The sequence below is a fragment of the Neofelis nebulosa genome, chromosome 10 (assembly GCF_028018385.1).
Source record: "Neofelis nebulosa isolate mNeoNeb1 chromosome 10, mNeoNeb1.pri, whole genome shotgun sequence".
Classification (NCBI taxonomy): domain Eukaryota; kingdom Metazoa; phylum Chordata; class Mammalia; order Carnivora; family Felidae; genus Neofelis; species Neofelis nebulosa.
In genome coordinates this window covers 51,946,007-51,960,942 of record NC_080791.1, presented here as the reverse complement: position 1 = coordinate 51,960,942, position 14,936 = coordinate 51,946,007, and the positions used below count along the sequence as shown (strand labels likewise).

The following is a 14,936-nucleotide window of genomic DNA, read 5'->3' as shown; positions in this document are numbered from 1 at the left end:
GAGGAATATTGATCCTAAAGCTGCACATTATGGTAGAACAAACTTTATCTTTGGAATCGAGCTTCTCTAAAACCATAATCTAGCAACAACTTGTCAATTGTACATTTTAATTCATCTGATCCTCACTTGCAGGGTTATTATGTCTATTATATAAGATATTTATATATAAGTGTGTGTATGCATGTATATATATGAGTATGTGTTTATGTGTGTGTATACAATACATTAGACACAAATATAAAACAAATGCCTACATACACATGAGAGTGCCTAGCAGAGAGATGGGCACACAGGCATCCAATAAATACTAGTTTTCCTTTCCTTCAACCATAAATTGTTTCCAATGATGGTATATCAGATATCACAACAAGTTGCTGAGACATGTCTACTGTTCAAGACAATGTGATTCAAAGAAACAGCAAAGACTCTGGAGCCACATAACTGCGGGTTTCAGTTTTGGTTTCTGGCTGGTAAGTGGCAATGAAAGATTTGAATTTTTGTGTGTCTGACTTCAAAGGTATGACTCACTATCCCACACTTAAGAGGCAAAATAAAACGTTGAGCTAATTCCAAAGCAATCCCAAAGAATACAAGAAAGGCTTGGTGATTCATGTGCAAAGAAGAGGAGTTCTGGTTTCTTAGTTGGAGTTTTAGTGGCTCAGGTAATGGCTACCCAGTGTTCCCAGTGGTCAGCTTGCTTACCATTAATTTCCATCTAGTTTCTGTCCACGCCATCCAGGTATTGGTTTGCAGAGTGGCTCAAAGATCTCTGGAGGATGTAAAATTGAGAATACCCTTCTTTTGGGGATTCATGAATCAATGATCCTTAAAAGTGATAGCTTTTTCCTTAGAAAAGCACTCCTAGATTTAACAATTTACAACTGGATCCAGTCATCTGCCTTTATGGAAGGCATGAGACTTAACCAGTTTTCACTGAATGCATCTGTAGGTATAGATACTCTCAGCCCCTAGTCTATCTGTTGCTGTTGTTGTTGCTGTTGTTTTGTTTTGTTTTTTAGACGCAAGTTTCTCTCTCTTTTCCTTATTACACATAATATCCTCAGGCTGGTATATACTTGGAACAATACGCTGTTTGTCTCATCATACAGCAAAGGGTACAGGGAGGCCTGCTTTCTTTACTGTAAAAACATCACAGAAGCTACAGTGCACCTGAGATTCTCTGGACCTCCTCACCACAGAAAGGAAAGGGATTCAGCAGGGGCGCTATCAACCTGACAAACACTTTGTCTCTCTCTAGGGAGGCAGGAAGCTTTGGAGAGAAAAGGGTGCTATTCTTCAAGTCATATGAATCAAATTTCTAATTTAAGTTTTGTTTCCCCTTAACCCCATGTCTACTTGGGCAAGGCACTTTCCTCTCAGTACATGTTTCCCCATCTGTCAAGTCAAGATAAGAGATATTAACCCTGTATGAAGATTAAACAAAATAGCCTATGTTTGCAGCAGCTAGCACAGAACAGGCACTCGTCGACTTACTTTTCTAACCTGTTATGTCTTTATTTCAGGTTTGTAGAGGACCAGCACCATGAATAACATCCACTTTTGTTTTTAAAATACAAAAAAAAAGCCTATAATAATTTCTGAATAAAACCGCTTTATGATATATTCTTTTGAAAAGTTCTTGTTTTGAGTTTATTTTGCCTTTCATATGAGAAATAAAAAAGAGTAGTAGACGTAACGGGGTACCTGGGTGGCTCATTTGGTTAAGTGTTCAACTTTGGCTCAGGTAATGATCTCATAGTTAGTGAGTTTGAGCCCCACATTGAGCTTGAGGTCCACATTGGGCTCTGGGGTGATAGCTCAGAGCCTGGAGCCTTCTTGCAATTTTGTGTCTCCTTCTCTCTCTGCCCCTTCCCCACTCGTGTTTTCTCTCTCTCTCTAAAATAAATAAACATTTAAAAAAAAATTTTAAAGATACTTTAAAAAAAAGAGTAGTAGACTTAAAATATTAGGATTATTTATATGATTGTGTTTTTTTTTTAACAAAACAACAGGTTTATTGAGCAGAATTCATGCTCTGACCTCTGCAGTTAATAATTTTTGTGTTTCTGAGCCTTTGTTTCCTCATTTATAAAATGGGTACAATTGGGACACTTAAGTGGCTTAATTGGTTGAGCACTCGACTTCGGATCAAGTCATGATCTCACAGCTTGTGAGTTCGAGCCCAACGTTGGGTTCTGTGCTGCCAGCTCAGAGCCTAGAGTCTGCTTCAGATTCTCTCTCCTCTCTCTCTCTCTCTCTCTGCCTCTCCCCTGCTTGTGTTCTCTCTGTCAAAAATAAATAAGCATTTTAAAAAAATAAAATGGGTACAATAATACTTGCTTCTCTTATGTCTTATGATCATTGCATGGTATAATACATGGGAAGATATTTTGGAGATGTAACATGCTGTTCAAATATAAAAATAAATAGTATTGCTGCTGATATATTTGTATTGGAACAATGGCATTACCTATCACATTGTTTATAATCATTATTTTACTAATCTTAACATTTCATCATTTCACATTCAAAATTCCTTTATTACTATATGAAAATGGTTTATTCTAATGAGAAAAGCCTCTTTATTTTTAGAACTTAAACATAACGAAAGGGAATATATTTGTGTTTCCTACTTTTCTCCTAGGGTTTAAGTATCAAAGACAAAGAAGAGTGAAGTAGATGGAAGAAAGGTAATATTTTTGAAAATATTTAATAATACATTAACCTTTGGAGCTGGCTGTCTTCCCATTTTCTCTGCTATTGAAGACCCTTTCATAGGCAGATTAAATAAAATTAAGGTAGCCAGAATCCTGAGCTTTCCAAGTGACTTCTTTCAATTTCCAAATTCATCCTACTAATGAGTAGGAGTTGAACAGGTGAAGGAATTTTTCTTTACTATGAAAATAATGTCAATATTGAGTGGATTTTTATTGGTTTGAACATTTCCTGAGCCCCAGCCAGGTGCTGGTCATGTTCACATACACCATTCCATCCATTACTCACAATACTATTCAGACCAATATTCTGGTCCCAGTTTTCAGACACTGACAAGGACACAAGCTCAGATAGGCAAAGTCACTAGGTCATGACCGGGTTTCAGGTAGTGGAACAAAGATATGCGAGTAGACTCGACTGACATGCTTTCTTACTGTAATCAGAAAGGCTCCCAGACTGAAGAAATCAGTCTTTGCCTTTGACCGTTAAAGGGACTCGAATATACACTGACAAAATGCAGATGAGATCTACTTCTGACTTCACAACGAGACCTCTCACCATCAGCCTCAATGAGGGAATACTTTTTAACAGCGAACAAGCAAATGTGGGGTCTAGGAGCTACTGTGACATTTCAGAGTCTAAACTTTAACAAGATTGGGGAAAAAAAAGTCTTTCCAGCTATTCATTAATTAATGAAATTTATGAGTTAGAAAGCACACATTGTATATTAGAAATGTCTTCTTTGCAGCAATGGTCATTAACCGTGGTTCTCAAAAGCCTCCAATCACTATCATCAGCATCCAGATCCTAGCCTCTTTTTAAAATTGTGAATTTCTAAAATTCTAAAATTTTGTGATAGAGAAGGGCACAGAGAGAAAGGCAGAGAGAGCAAGGAAAAAGAATGGTTCAAAGAAACATAATTTCATATGTGTAAAAACACCATCATGTGAAGTCTAATCCCTGATATCCTTGCTGTCTATTGCCAAAGGCTGATTACTTTTTCTATAGACCTCAATATAACACCAAGGTTTCACTATATATCTGCATAAATTAAAGTCAAATACATCGATAAAAAATTATTTTGATATCACTGTACCTGATTTTTTTTAGGTTAAGTTAAAAAAATCATACTTAACAAAAACGTGTATCAACATGTTAATGATCTATAAGAACAGTTTGCTAAGAAGTGATTATTAAGTTAATTCTTGTGAAATACTGCACACCACACCTGAAAAGTAGTGAGGCTTCAGGACAGGCAAACCATGATGAGCTTCAAGGAGCCATATTTGGAAAAGAAAGGATAAGGGTAAAGGGATAGGGATATTAAATAATAATATTTGTACAGAACTGTACAGTTTTCAACACAATTTTTAGATACACTATTTCATGTAATTCTCACATCTACCCTATGAGATAAAACAAAAGCTATACTCCTTGTTCAAATGAAGATTGTGATGGTGGAAAAGCTTCCATTGTCTGTAATTGTGAAAAGAGGATTCCTGCCACACTTGAAGTCCTACCATCTTTCTTTCATTGTCGGCCATTCCCTGACCTTCAAGTTATTTGACCACAGTGCATCTGTGTCACCTTCTTCCCTTTTATCTCCGAATCATTTCCTAAGAGGCTTGGCTAACTGCTTGTTAAGTGCTAGCTTCACTCTGCCACCATCCCCTGTTCCACCACACCATAACCCTATGAAGCAACCGTGAGCAGGAAAGACTAATCATTTTATCCTTTGCTCTTCTGCTGGGGTAAGGAGATTAGAGAGGAAAGGAATGCAGAAAGGAAGAGGCGTTCCTTAGGCAATGAGCAACAGGGAGGAGAGAGGAAGCCGAGACTTATGATTCTGCAGAAATCTTTTGTAGATTTTGCCATTTTGCTGACTGTTGTTTCTATTTCTTCCCATGAGTAAGTTGATCTAAATGTCCATAAAAACATTGTTAAGTGAAAATAATGTTCCTCTTTTATCAAAATATTTTTCCTAATACTGTTTTGTTAATGACAGAGATGATGATGGTAATAAAACAACTTCAGGTTTAGAGTCCTTGTAGATATCATCTGATCTTTGTAACGACATGAAAACAAACCAAGGTTCCAAGTGAAAGAATGACTTCCTCAAGGTCACTCAGCTTTAAAGAGAGCACAGCTGGATCCTGAAGCCCCATATTCTTTCCATTATCATATCCTGTACTTGGCATGCAGGAACCCTGCATCATAATAACTTTAGACCAAATTAATCTATCTTCAGATACATGTGACTTATTTAAATCGTATACACAATTGCCGCAAGGCAAGTCTTCCCATTTTAAATTCAGTTGGATAGGTGAGACAAACATGTGATTTTATACCATGGAACAACCAATTTCCTACCACGAATGAAGCTGACATCAATTTCAAAGAAACAAAAGCAAGGAAGAAACAAATCAGCTTAACCTGACTGTTTACAAAGTGAGAATTGGAACCACAACCACATGTCTGCAGACAGCTCTGTGTCAGAAGACACTGGTTTGTAGCATTTCTTCAAGCTTGCTTTCAATTATAAGCTGATAATGACTACTACTTGAAAATAATGTTTTATTTCAAGCATATTTTGCCTCAAAGACCTACTGAGACTTGCCAAGAGTCTTGTTAATGAGAAACATCCTCTGCTGCATCTTCAGGAAGGCAGGATGATGTCCTGAAATGGGCTTTAGAGTCGGGCAGAACTGATGTGAAGCTCCAGCTTCAACATTTTATAGCAGTGCCACTTCAGACATGTTGTAGAAAATAGACATAATAATGCTGGCTCTGTGTAGTGTTATGAGAAGTTCCAGTAAATTCTTTTATTTTAATTTTTTTTTTCCCAACGTTTTTTATTTATTTTTGGGACAGAGAGAGACAGACAGAACATGAACGGGGGAGGGGCAGAGAGAGGGAGACACAGAATCGGAAACAGGCTCCAGGCTCCGAGCCATCAGCCCAGAGCCCGACGCGGGGCTCGAACTCACGGACCGCGAGATCGTGACCTGGCTGAAGTCGGACGCTTAACCGACTGCGCCACCCAGGCGCCCCTAAATTCTTTTATTTTAAAGCTTGCAACTATATAAAAAAGTCAGTAAATAATATCTATTTTAATGGTTTACACATTTACTATGTTACCCTACCTCATAGAAGGTGCTTAAAAAATATATTTGCAGAATTGCAAGAACTCAGCTGTTTCTCTTAAATTTGTATTCGATCTGAGTCAAATACAAATCTTGATTATCTGTATCAATCCTTGGTGATGGACTGAGTGTCTGAGATGGTGGGTCCAGCCTGTTGCTATGGCATCGCATGGCTGACTGTCAGCCCTCTTGTTGAGCACCACAGCTGGATATAAAGCTTTATGATCATGAGGGAGGCACTTGGGATTTGTCTTGCCATTTCTAAGATGGGCATAAGATAGCAGGACATGGTTTTTCTGCCATATAAAATTTTGATGAGGAAGAACTCAGATGTTATATGTGGAAATATTTATAAACTGCGAAGTGCTATTCTAATATAGGGAAGCATTCTTGTTAATGTCACATCTTGTCCTGATGACTGAGGGTTTCAGTACACCATACGTCAACTGTTTGGTCAGGAATGTGGACTGCACAACAATATTGTTTATAGCAGGATAAATCAGAATGTTGAGATCATCATGCCAAGACCATCTAAGGGTTTCTGTGCTTGTCGTTGTTATTTATTGTTAATTTTTTTTCTTCCTGGAAGTTAAGTGTCTCTGTTAACTCCCCATATTTATACTTTATTTTTAATTCTGTTTCAGGAATGGTGTAGTGAGAAAAAAAAATCCTATTCTCACTATTTTTCTGACTTGTCCAAACATAGGCATAGTTTGGGCCAACTTGTTCTTATGAGATTTTGGCACTATTTCTTGGCTCAAGGAAGGGAAGAAATACTTGGGTCTATTTTCATGTTTGTCATTTTATTTGTATGTTGGAATTTGCCTCTAAACTTTTTCTTTCCATGCAGTGAGATAAAACGTCCTGGACAAATATCCCCATCATTAATCATATTTCCATTAAAGCACAGCCAAGTTCAGTTTATTTCCAAAACCATGTACTGAGTATCTACTCTGCCTCACACTGTAATGGTAGATGAAGATAGGAAATGGCATGGCTTCCTGCTCTCAGGGAGTTCAGTGGCTAGTGTGGAGGCAAATGCTTATTTATACTTCAATGTGATGAATGCTTTGATATTGGTGTGTACATCAGGAAAGGAGAGCTCAGAAGATGGCCACCTAGACTGAGGAGGCAAAACAGCCAAAAAATGTATCCTGAAGGAGGTTACACTCTTATGTATCAGAACATTTAAAAACAAATAAGACAAATTGTCAAAATGACTAGCCAGTGGTAGTCCAGAAAATGATATTCCGGAAAACAACTCCATCTCCATCTCGCCCACTGTATTATACCTTGGTTGACTTACTATTCATTTCTTCTCATTTGTGTCAAGGGTGAAAAGTAATGATTTACCAGCTGATCTACGAGAAAATCTGAGGAGGCAAAACAGAGTTGGATTTCGTAAAATGGCTGATTATATAATCTGAAAGCCATCGAAAGAGGACTGGAGATATTTCATCTTCCAGGTAAAAACAACTGGCTTGCTTCACTGTATTAGAAAACCCCCAGAAATCCTTAAGAAATCATCCTAAACGCGGCATCTTTCTCAGGGCATCACGTGCCACATGCAGAATGAAAATATTAATGTGGTCTGTTGCACTCTGCCACTAACAGTTTTTTAAAGTCATAAATTTTTCCCTTATCTTGGAAAGGGGGAAAAAGCCCTTCAACTCTCTAATTTATAATTTAAGAAGTTTTGTTAGATCAAAAGAAAAGAAAGAATGAACAGAAGCAAAGAGCGTAAAAAGCTTTAATATTTGAGCGATCTTACCATGTTCGGAGCAGCCTTTCTCACTGCTTGTACAGCACAAGCAGAGAAAAGAAACCAGAGAATGATTTGCTCAAGGTTGTTCAATGTGAGTCAGAAAAGATTGGATATTTGAATGCAGCTAGAGCTGACATCTTTCTCCTCTAAAAAGGTATTTTTTGTATGTGATTGGTTTCAGTCTCAAAAAGTAAACACAATCACATTTCACACATTTCAAGCAGCAACAAAGTATAGCTGCTTTTCTTCAGGGGAGGAGTGTGGGGAAGCTTCAGGAGGGGACATATTTACTCCATAACAAAAATATAAACATGCTACTCAGCAGGAGAAAGGGGGAAATTGGCATGGCCTCCTTGGGACAAATACTGAGTGTAGTGAGACAAGACTGGGTGGGGGTAGTAATGGGCAGAAACGGGGAGAAGGGGCGTGGGGTAGCAGGAATTGCTACTGCTTTCTGCACTTTCTTAAGCAACTTGACACTTAACCACTCCTGCAGGCTTTCCAGCTGACCCTTCCATACTACCCCAAGTAAATCCTGTCTCCACTCTTCACATTGAGTCCATATGCAAAGCAATATGGCCTCCTGATTAAGAGCTCAGTATACACTGTTAAACTGTGCTTCATTCAAATCCAAAACCTATTTGCTATTAACTTAGGGACTTTTGGCAAGCTAAATTACCTTTCTGAGCCTCAGGCTTTCCCAACTGAAAAACTTAGGAGAAACAGGGCTGCTACAGAGACGGTTGTAGAATGGAATGAAAGAATGCATGTGCTCAAAGGACTGCCTGACAATGATTAATAAACAGTAGGGAATGTTATCATTTTTATGGCATAAATTGCATATATTGTTTTCATTTGCTTGTCTTCACTTGACGAATGTTGGCTCTCTAGAACAGGTTGTAAGTAAAACACGAGGTTGCATTGAAGCCTACCCTATAAACTTTGTTACTAAATTCCAATTCATCCTCATCAAAGAATTTAGCCATAATCCTGAACCATCTGTGGTGGTGGGAATAAATGCACTATGTCCAGAAATGGCATTCCATTCCTTTGTAACTCGATTTTCTTTTGTCCCTCTTGTCTCTCCCCAGGATGTTTGCTTTTCCCTAGAGGGCCTTATTCCTAAGCTTTCATGTTTTTCTGTTTTCGTAGACTGTTAACCCTTAACTATTGTAAAGTCCTTTGTGATGCTTTTCATTTAGTTACAGTTCACCCTCTCAGGTCAGCATTTTTCAGTAATGGGAAAGAGTTATACATGCCAAAGTGTTGGCAGGAAGGAGCCAGATTTTAAAATAAAATTTCCTACTGGACAGCACTATAACAGTCCCAGTATAAGACCATTTAGCCTTCCTGCAGAGATGTACTATAAAGCAGTATTTTTTTCCCCTCAACATTGAGTTCTCCAATTCCTTCTAAAGAGAGGTAGACGTATGCTCTTCTGATTCCCTGTTTTCACCTATACCATCTGAGCCCTCTGGTACAACAGAATAAGGCAAGTTTTAGAAAAGGAATGAATAAAGTCAGTCCCAATATCAATGTAAGGAGAAGTTGAGATTAAATTGAATTTCTTAAGAAGACGGATATAAGGAAAACCATTTGAGCATATTATGAGGAAATATAGGGCTGAATCAGAGAGGTGTGGTAGAGAGAACTCAGGGTTAGAATGTAAACCATTAAGGCCAACATGGGTAAGAAAGAACATAAAGTAAGATGATGGTTAGCAGATAAGACAACTGACTGGTAGTTAGGATGTAGAGGTCCTAAGAAAATTAGATGTCCAAGTTCAAGATACTGTACTGGAGCCACTTAGGGAGAACCCACTTTTCTTTAGTCCATGGTGTCTGCCCCGGGATTTTGCTTTTTACTAGAGAATCGTATTGCTAATCTCACACATTTCTCCACCTCCTCACCCTTTCCATTTGCCTCAATCCTGTAAGCGTTGGTGCAGAGAAAATAATCATTCAGCAGAGGTGAAGTCAGCCAAGAATCTGAGGGAGTTAATTCGGCTTTGTAAGAATGACAGAATTGAGGAAAGGGTATTGTGGGGTATGAGCAGGAATTTGAAGACCTCTGAAAAGACGTCTGGGTCTTCTCATGAAAGAAGAAAATGGAAGTGTAGTTAGAAAGGTTTCCTAGTAGCAAACGCATGGAGAAGTCTCGGACTTGAGATGAATCAAATGTACACTGATGAGCACCCTTTTAGAAAACTGTGGGTCATGTCTATTTGGCAAAAACACATATCAATAAAAAGAAGGAGCAAAATGAATATTTATTGAACATAGGAATGTGTGTTCATTGCTTTAGATACATTATCTCATGAAACACATACAACGTTCCTATGAGACTGGTACTATTATTTCCTCTGTACAGAAGAAAAAAACTGGGCTGTAAGGGTAGGTTAGTTCTTTGTCCAAGGTCACATAATCAGTGAGAGACAGAAGCAGATTTTAAACCTAAGACTTTGTGAATTCTAAGCCACATCCATCTCATTGAGCTCCCAGACCCCATGAGGAACATTTGTTAGCATATTTTATGTACATAAGTGAACGATGGCATTCGGGAAAAATAGACTGAACAGGGAAAGAGAAAGGGACTCAGATTTGAGGAGAAATTGATGGGGAGGTCACACACCAGAATTCTTTGAGTGAGTTGGGATGAGCAAGGGACTCATGTTGTTGGAAGATGGAAAAGTCCACAGATAGATCTAAGTAGTTTTGATTTCCAAACAGAATTCTGGTGAAAAAATAATTTGATGCCACAGGAATTTTCAACCAAGGTAGACCCTACAAATTTGTTTAGGGTGTTGAATAAATGATCCTAGAAAAACTAAAATTTCTCTGGGTCAGAGTATACAAAACACCATATGTTAGTGGACTGAAATAGAGTTACCTCTTTTCTAAACGTGTGTGTGTGTGTGTGTGTGCACGTTGTGGGAAAAAGTGCATAGTAATACCACTTAGTAAAATTTGACCCTATTTTATTGGCATACTGATTATGTTTTCAAATCTAAGATGTTATTGATAGAGAGATGCAACCTTATTTTATGTACCCCTAAAATATAAAACAAAATGCTTCCAATTATAACTAGAAGGTTCCATTAATTGGAAGACACATGCTGATATCAGAGATGATAAAATCGGAATACATCTGCATCTGAGAATCGACCAATGGCTGCATTTTCTTCCCATCTAATTTCTATGCATAAATACAGGTCATATCTAATACAGATAATTTCTAATACTGCTTTTTCTCTTGCTTCAATATTATCTATTAGGATTAGAAATATTTTCAAAATCATAATTTAACAGGTACGTGATACTCCATTAGATGGCTATGCCACAATTTAGATAACAAGCCTTAATTACTCGGTAGTAGAGTTTTTCCCCAATGTTTTATTATTACAAATAGTGCCACAGTAAACATTTTTTAAATATAAATGTCAATACTCTTTTTTGATGAATCCCTTACAAGAGATTACCCCAAACTGAATTAGATCGACAAGCATAAATATTAAAAACGTTACCTATATGTTTCTCAATTATTTTAAGCAAAATATATTTAATTTACTCTAGAAAAGCAATTTAAAACCAGAGATAGCAAGTCCAGAAAGCCAATATACTTAAAGGCTTTTCCCAGAACCCAGATGCTACCAGAGAAGCCAGCACTCACTGGACCTATGTCTTATTCTGGCCCTGTCTAGTCCCTTTTTTATTTTCCTGTTCCAGAACTGGTTTCAAAGCATGTGTTGTGTCTAGACTGTTTCTACTCTGAAAACTGGAGAGGATGTCATGCCATCTCCCCGCAAAATGGGTGGAAATGGTTCTGAGACCTGGTAGCCTCCTGGGTTCTCTGTCCTCCAGCCAGTGGACAAAGTCCTGGATTACAATCCAGCTAGGTTTTCCTACAATCTCACCTTTTCTTGGTAATTCCCAACCATCCCAAATAAACCGACTACGTATTTTCTGTAGATGCACACTCTACCACATTTTGCTGATCAAATTCAGCCCAACAGACCAAAATGGCAATGGATTTACCCATCTGTATTGTTTCTGGGAGTCTGACCAAGGAGGGTGGCAGGATAGGACCTGAGCACACTGAAACCAGATGGATTAAATTTAGATTCTCCCCAAGATTGTTGGCTAGAACATGTGGGTGTTCATGGCAGCTCCCCCAGGGGCTTACCTCATTCAACCTTGCCTTTTCAGTCCAATCAGTCCCATCAAAGTGCTGATTTATCTAGGAAAAGGGAAAGACAGGAGCAGAATGAGTAGAATGTAACAGTGAAAATAAAATGTGTAACATAAGCGTCAGGTAAGTTTAATTCTTTCAGCACAAATCAAGAATCTCTCTCCATAAATCAGGAAAAGAACAAAAATTCAGTAAGAGAAACATAATGGTCTTATCAAGTGACCCAAACACCACCTATAAAATTTAGACCCACATTGAGTCCAGCCTTCAGAAATGACCTGGCAAGATGAAACAAGAGTCATTTTAAAGTCATTTAATCTCTCTAACTTAATTTTCTGAAAGCAAAGAGCCACAGCAGTACCCACCCTCATTAGCTCAGGGAAGGGGCTGGCAAAGGAATTCAACATAATTACAAAGTGCTTCTGAAATAGTAAGTGCAACATGTGTATGTTCTTCCATGAGCTGACTTCTCCAAAGTTATCCGTAGGTTAATAAGCAAATCTAATTCACACTGATATGGAAGTGATGAGTCTAATCCTAAATCTGTAATCACACACTTGGGAATGAGCATTTTCCTCAGCATGAAAGAATAGTGACAACATTCTGATGCAATGAGATGTGTGTGTGTGTGTGTGTGTGTGTGTGTATGTGTATATATGTGTATATGTGTGTGTGTATATATATATATGTGTGTGTGTGTGTGTGTGTGTAATAAAGAAGACTTCCCTTGGACTATGTTTGGTCAGTTTTCAAAGAAATGTAAATTAATCATAATTGATGCACTCTGTTATCGTAACTTACGAATGGATTCAGAGTACAACTTTTAATAGAAACCTTATGATTCTTCTAACATTTGAGAACTCTGTATCTTCAAATCATTTTAACTATGATGACTTAAAATCATGACTGTTTTATTTTAACATCCCCAAAATGTCAAGCAATAACATATACATTCACATTCACAAAGGTCCAGGTGAAAATCTTCTCATTTATCTGTGTTTAAACTATCAGTGTAAACATTTTTTATTCAAATACACACAAATCTAACATTGCATTTCTGTCTTCAATATCATTGTTCTTCCATGTTCATGTAACATTTCAATAGAAGACATTTTTGGTTTCATATGCTATAAGACACATTAAATGGCAGTATTAAAAATCAGTCTTCACTGGGGCTCCTGGGTGGCTCAGTTTGTTGAGCATACGACTTTGGCTCAGGTTATGATCTCACGGTTTGTGAGTTCAATCCCCGCATCGGGCTCTGTGCTGACAGCTTAGAGCCTGGAGCCGGCTTCGATTCTGTGTCTCCCTCTATCTCTGCCCCTCCCCTACTCATACTCTGTCCCTCTCCCTCAAAAATAAATATTAAAAAAGATTAAAAAGTCAATCTTCATTAAGATCATATGAGAAGATAAATTTGTATAAAAACTACTAGAAAAAGAAAGATGCTCGGAGTTGCAAAGGACACTGTGCTAGTTATAATCCATCTAGGCTGGCATTTTGCCCATATCCCCAATGTAAGAAGCCTGATCACCAATCAAATGTGTTCTATGGTGAGTCCTGAGCTTACTAAATTTGTCATCTAATTTCCCTTTCAGGTTCCAATTAACAGTGACATGTAGTTACCAAGCAAACTTAAAAATATATCATTTCAAATGTATTCATCACAACCACTAATCATTCTCTCATACCCTTGTTCCTTTTTCTCCTAAACTAGGGCTAAAATTGGTACTTTTTGAGATGCCCTCAGAATTCCCTGCACATAATTCTGTCATAACATTTTCCATATCATATGGTGGTTGATGGTTTAGTATGTTCTTCCTTCCCATCATACCGCAGGGTGTGAAGGAGGCAACCATGTCTGACTCAATGACGAGACAAAAACTATTAACAGGTATGCTCACAACTTACCCCTCCTCTGATAAAATCCAAAACCAAAACCCAAAACATGGGGCTTTGTTCACTTAGATTACTCCTCATTTTTTTCTATAATGCCCCCCACTTCATATGAATATAGTCCTTCTCACTTTTATATTTCTGTGATGCAGAATTCGGATAGGTGATAGAGAACACAGGACTAGAAAGTAGGAAGGGAAGGAGATAGGGTTTGGAAAAACAGAGCCAGGAGAATTGATTCACAGGAGGAAAACAGAAGAGGAAATGCACTGTTAAAAATCATGCACAGCATGGGGGCAATGCAACAAACTGATGAGGGGCCAGTGGCCTCACAAGGTCAGAAAAGAGTAAATAAGAGAGGGAGAGAAAAGGAGAGGAGAGAGCTAATTAACTGATATTTGGTTAGTTTCTTAATCAGTAAGAAACTTGAGGGATTAAGTAAGTGGAGCTAAAGAGCAGGATAGAAGACAATTTTATGAAGTTCAGGGACCACGTCCTCCAGTCTTCTTCACTGGTCTTTGAGAGAGATCAGTAATAACTTAAGTTCCTCTGGGCATTAATTGACTTCTTTAAGAGCAAAACACCTTGGACTAAATCAACAAGTCTTTATATTTAATGGTATTATAATCACTTATGTACCCTAATTGCCCTGCATAGTGTCTGGTACAAATTGTATTTCTGATAATAGTTCATTAAAAGAATACCTGAATACGTAAAATATTATGTGGTTCATTTTTCCACTAGGGGAAGAAATTAAAATATGAGAATTTAACATATATGTTAAATATTTGACACCCCATCTTGCATGCATAATGACCTCATTCATTTTTCTTTAATCAAGGATAAAACCTGGGCTAAAAAAGATAATTAAGGAAATAAAATATAGGTCTTAGTCCAGAATGAAGGCCAAAAAAAAAAAAAATGAATGAAATATCAAGATTTAAGTTAGACAAAATTGAAGTGTTTTTTTATTTAATAAAAATTAAGTTGGAAGCAAATTGTTAGGTACTAACGATGAAAAGAGACAGTGCCTTAAGGAGGCTTACAAATTGGTAGGTAAAAGAAAAAAAATCTAAAAATCAACCATACTTTTCTTAATAGAGAGAAGCCCAGGTTCTATGGAAGTACAGAAGGAAGGGTAGTCACTCTGCTTGGGGTGCCAAGAGTCAGGACTGTCTTTATGGAACTCACACTTCAAGGATGAGAAATAGTTCATTAGGCAGAGAGGA

General features: G+C 37.7%; 1 protein-coding gene across 13 annotated transcripts in view; it reads right to left on the bottom strand.

The window, feature by feature from the left end:
• The window catches only part of TENM4 (teneurin transmembrane protein 4), a 2,920,333-nt gene that overhangs the window by 1,755,076 nt on the left and 1,150,321 nt on the right, over positions 1-14,936 (bottom strand). For all 13 annotated transcript variants that reach the window (XM_058690343.1, XM_058690336.1, XM_058690342.1 and 10 more), the window contains one exon: positions 11,806-11,859. The gene's annotated coding sequence lies outside the window, so the exon portion shown is untranslated. The remainder of the gene's footprint in view (positions 1-11,805; positions 11,860-14,936) is intronic.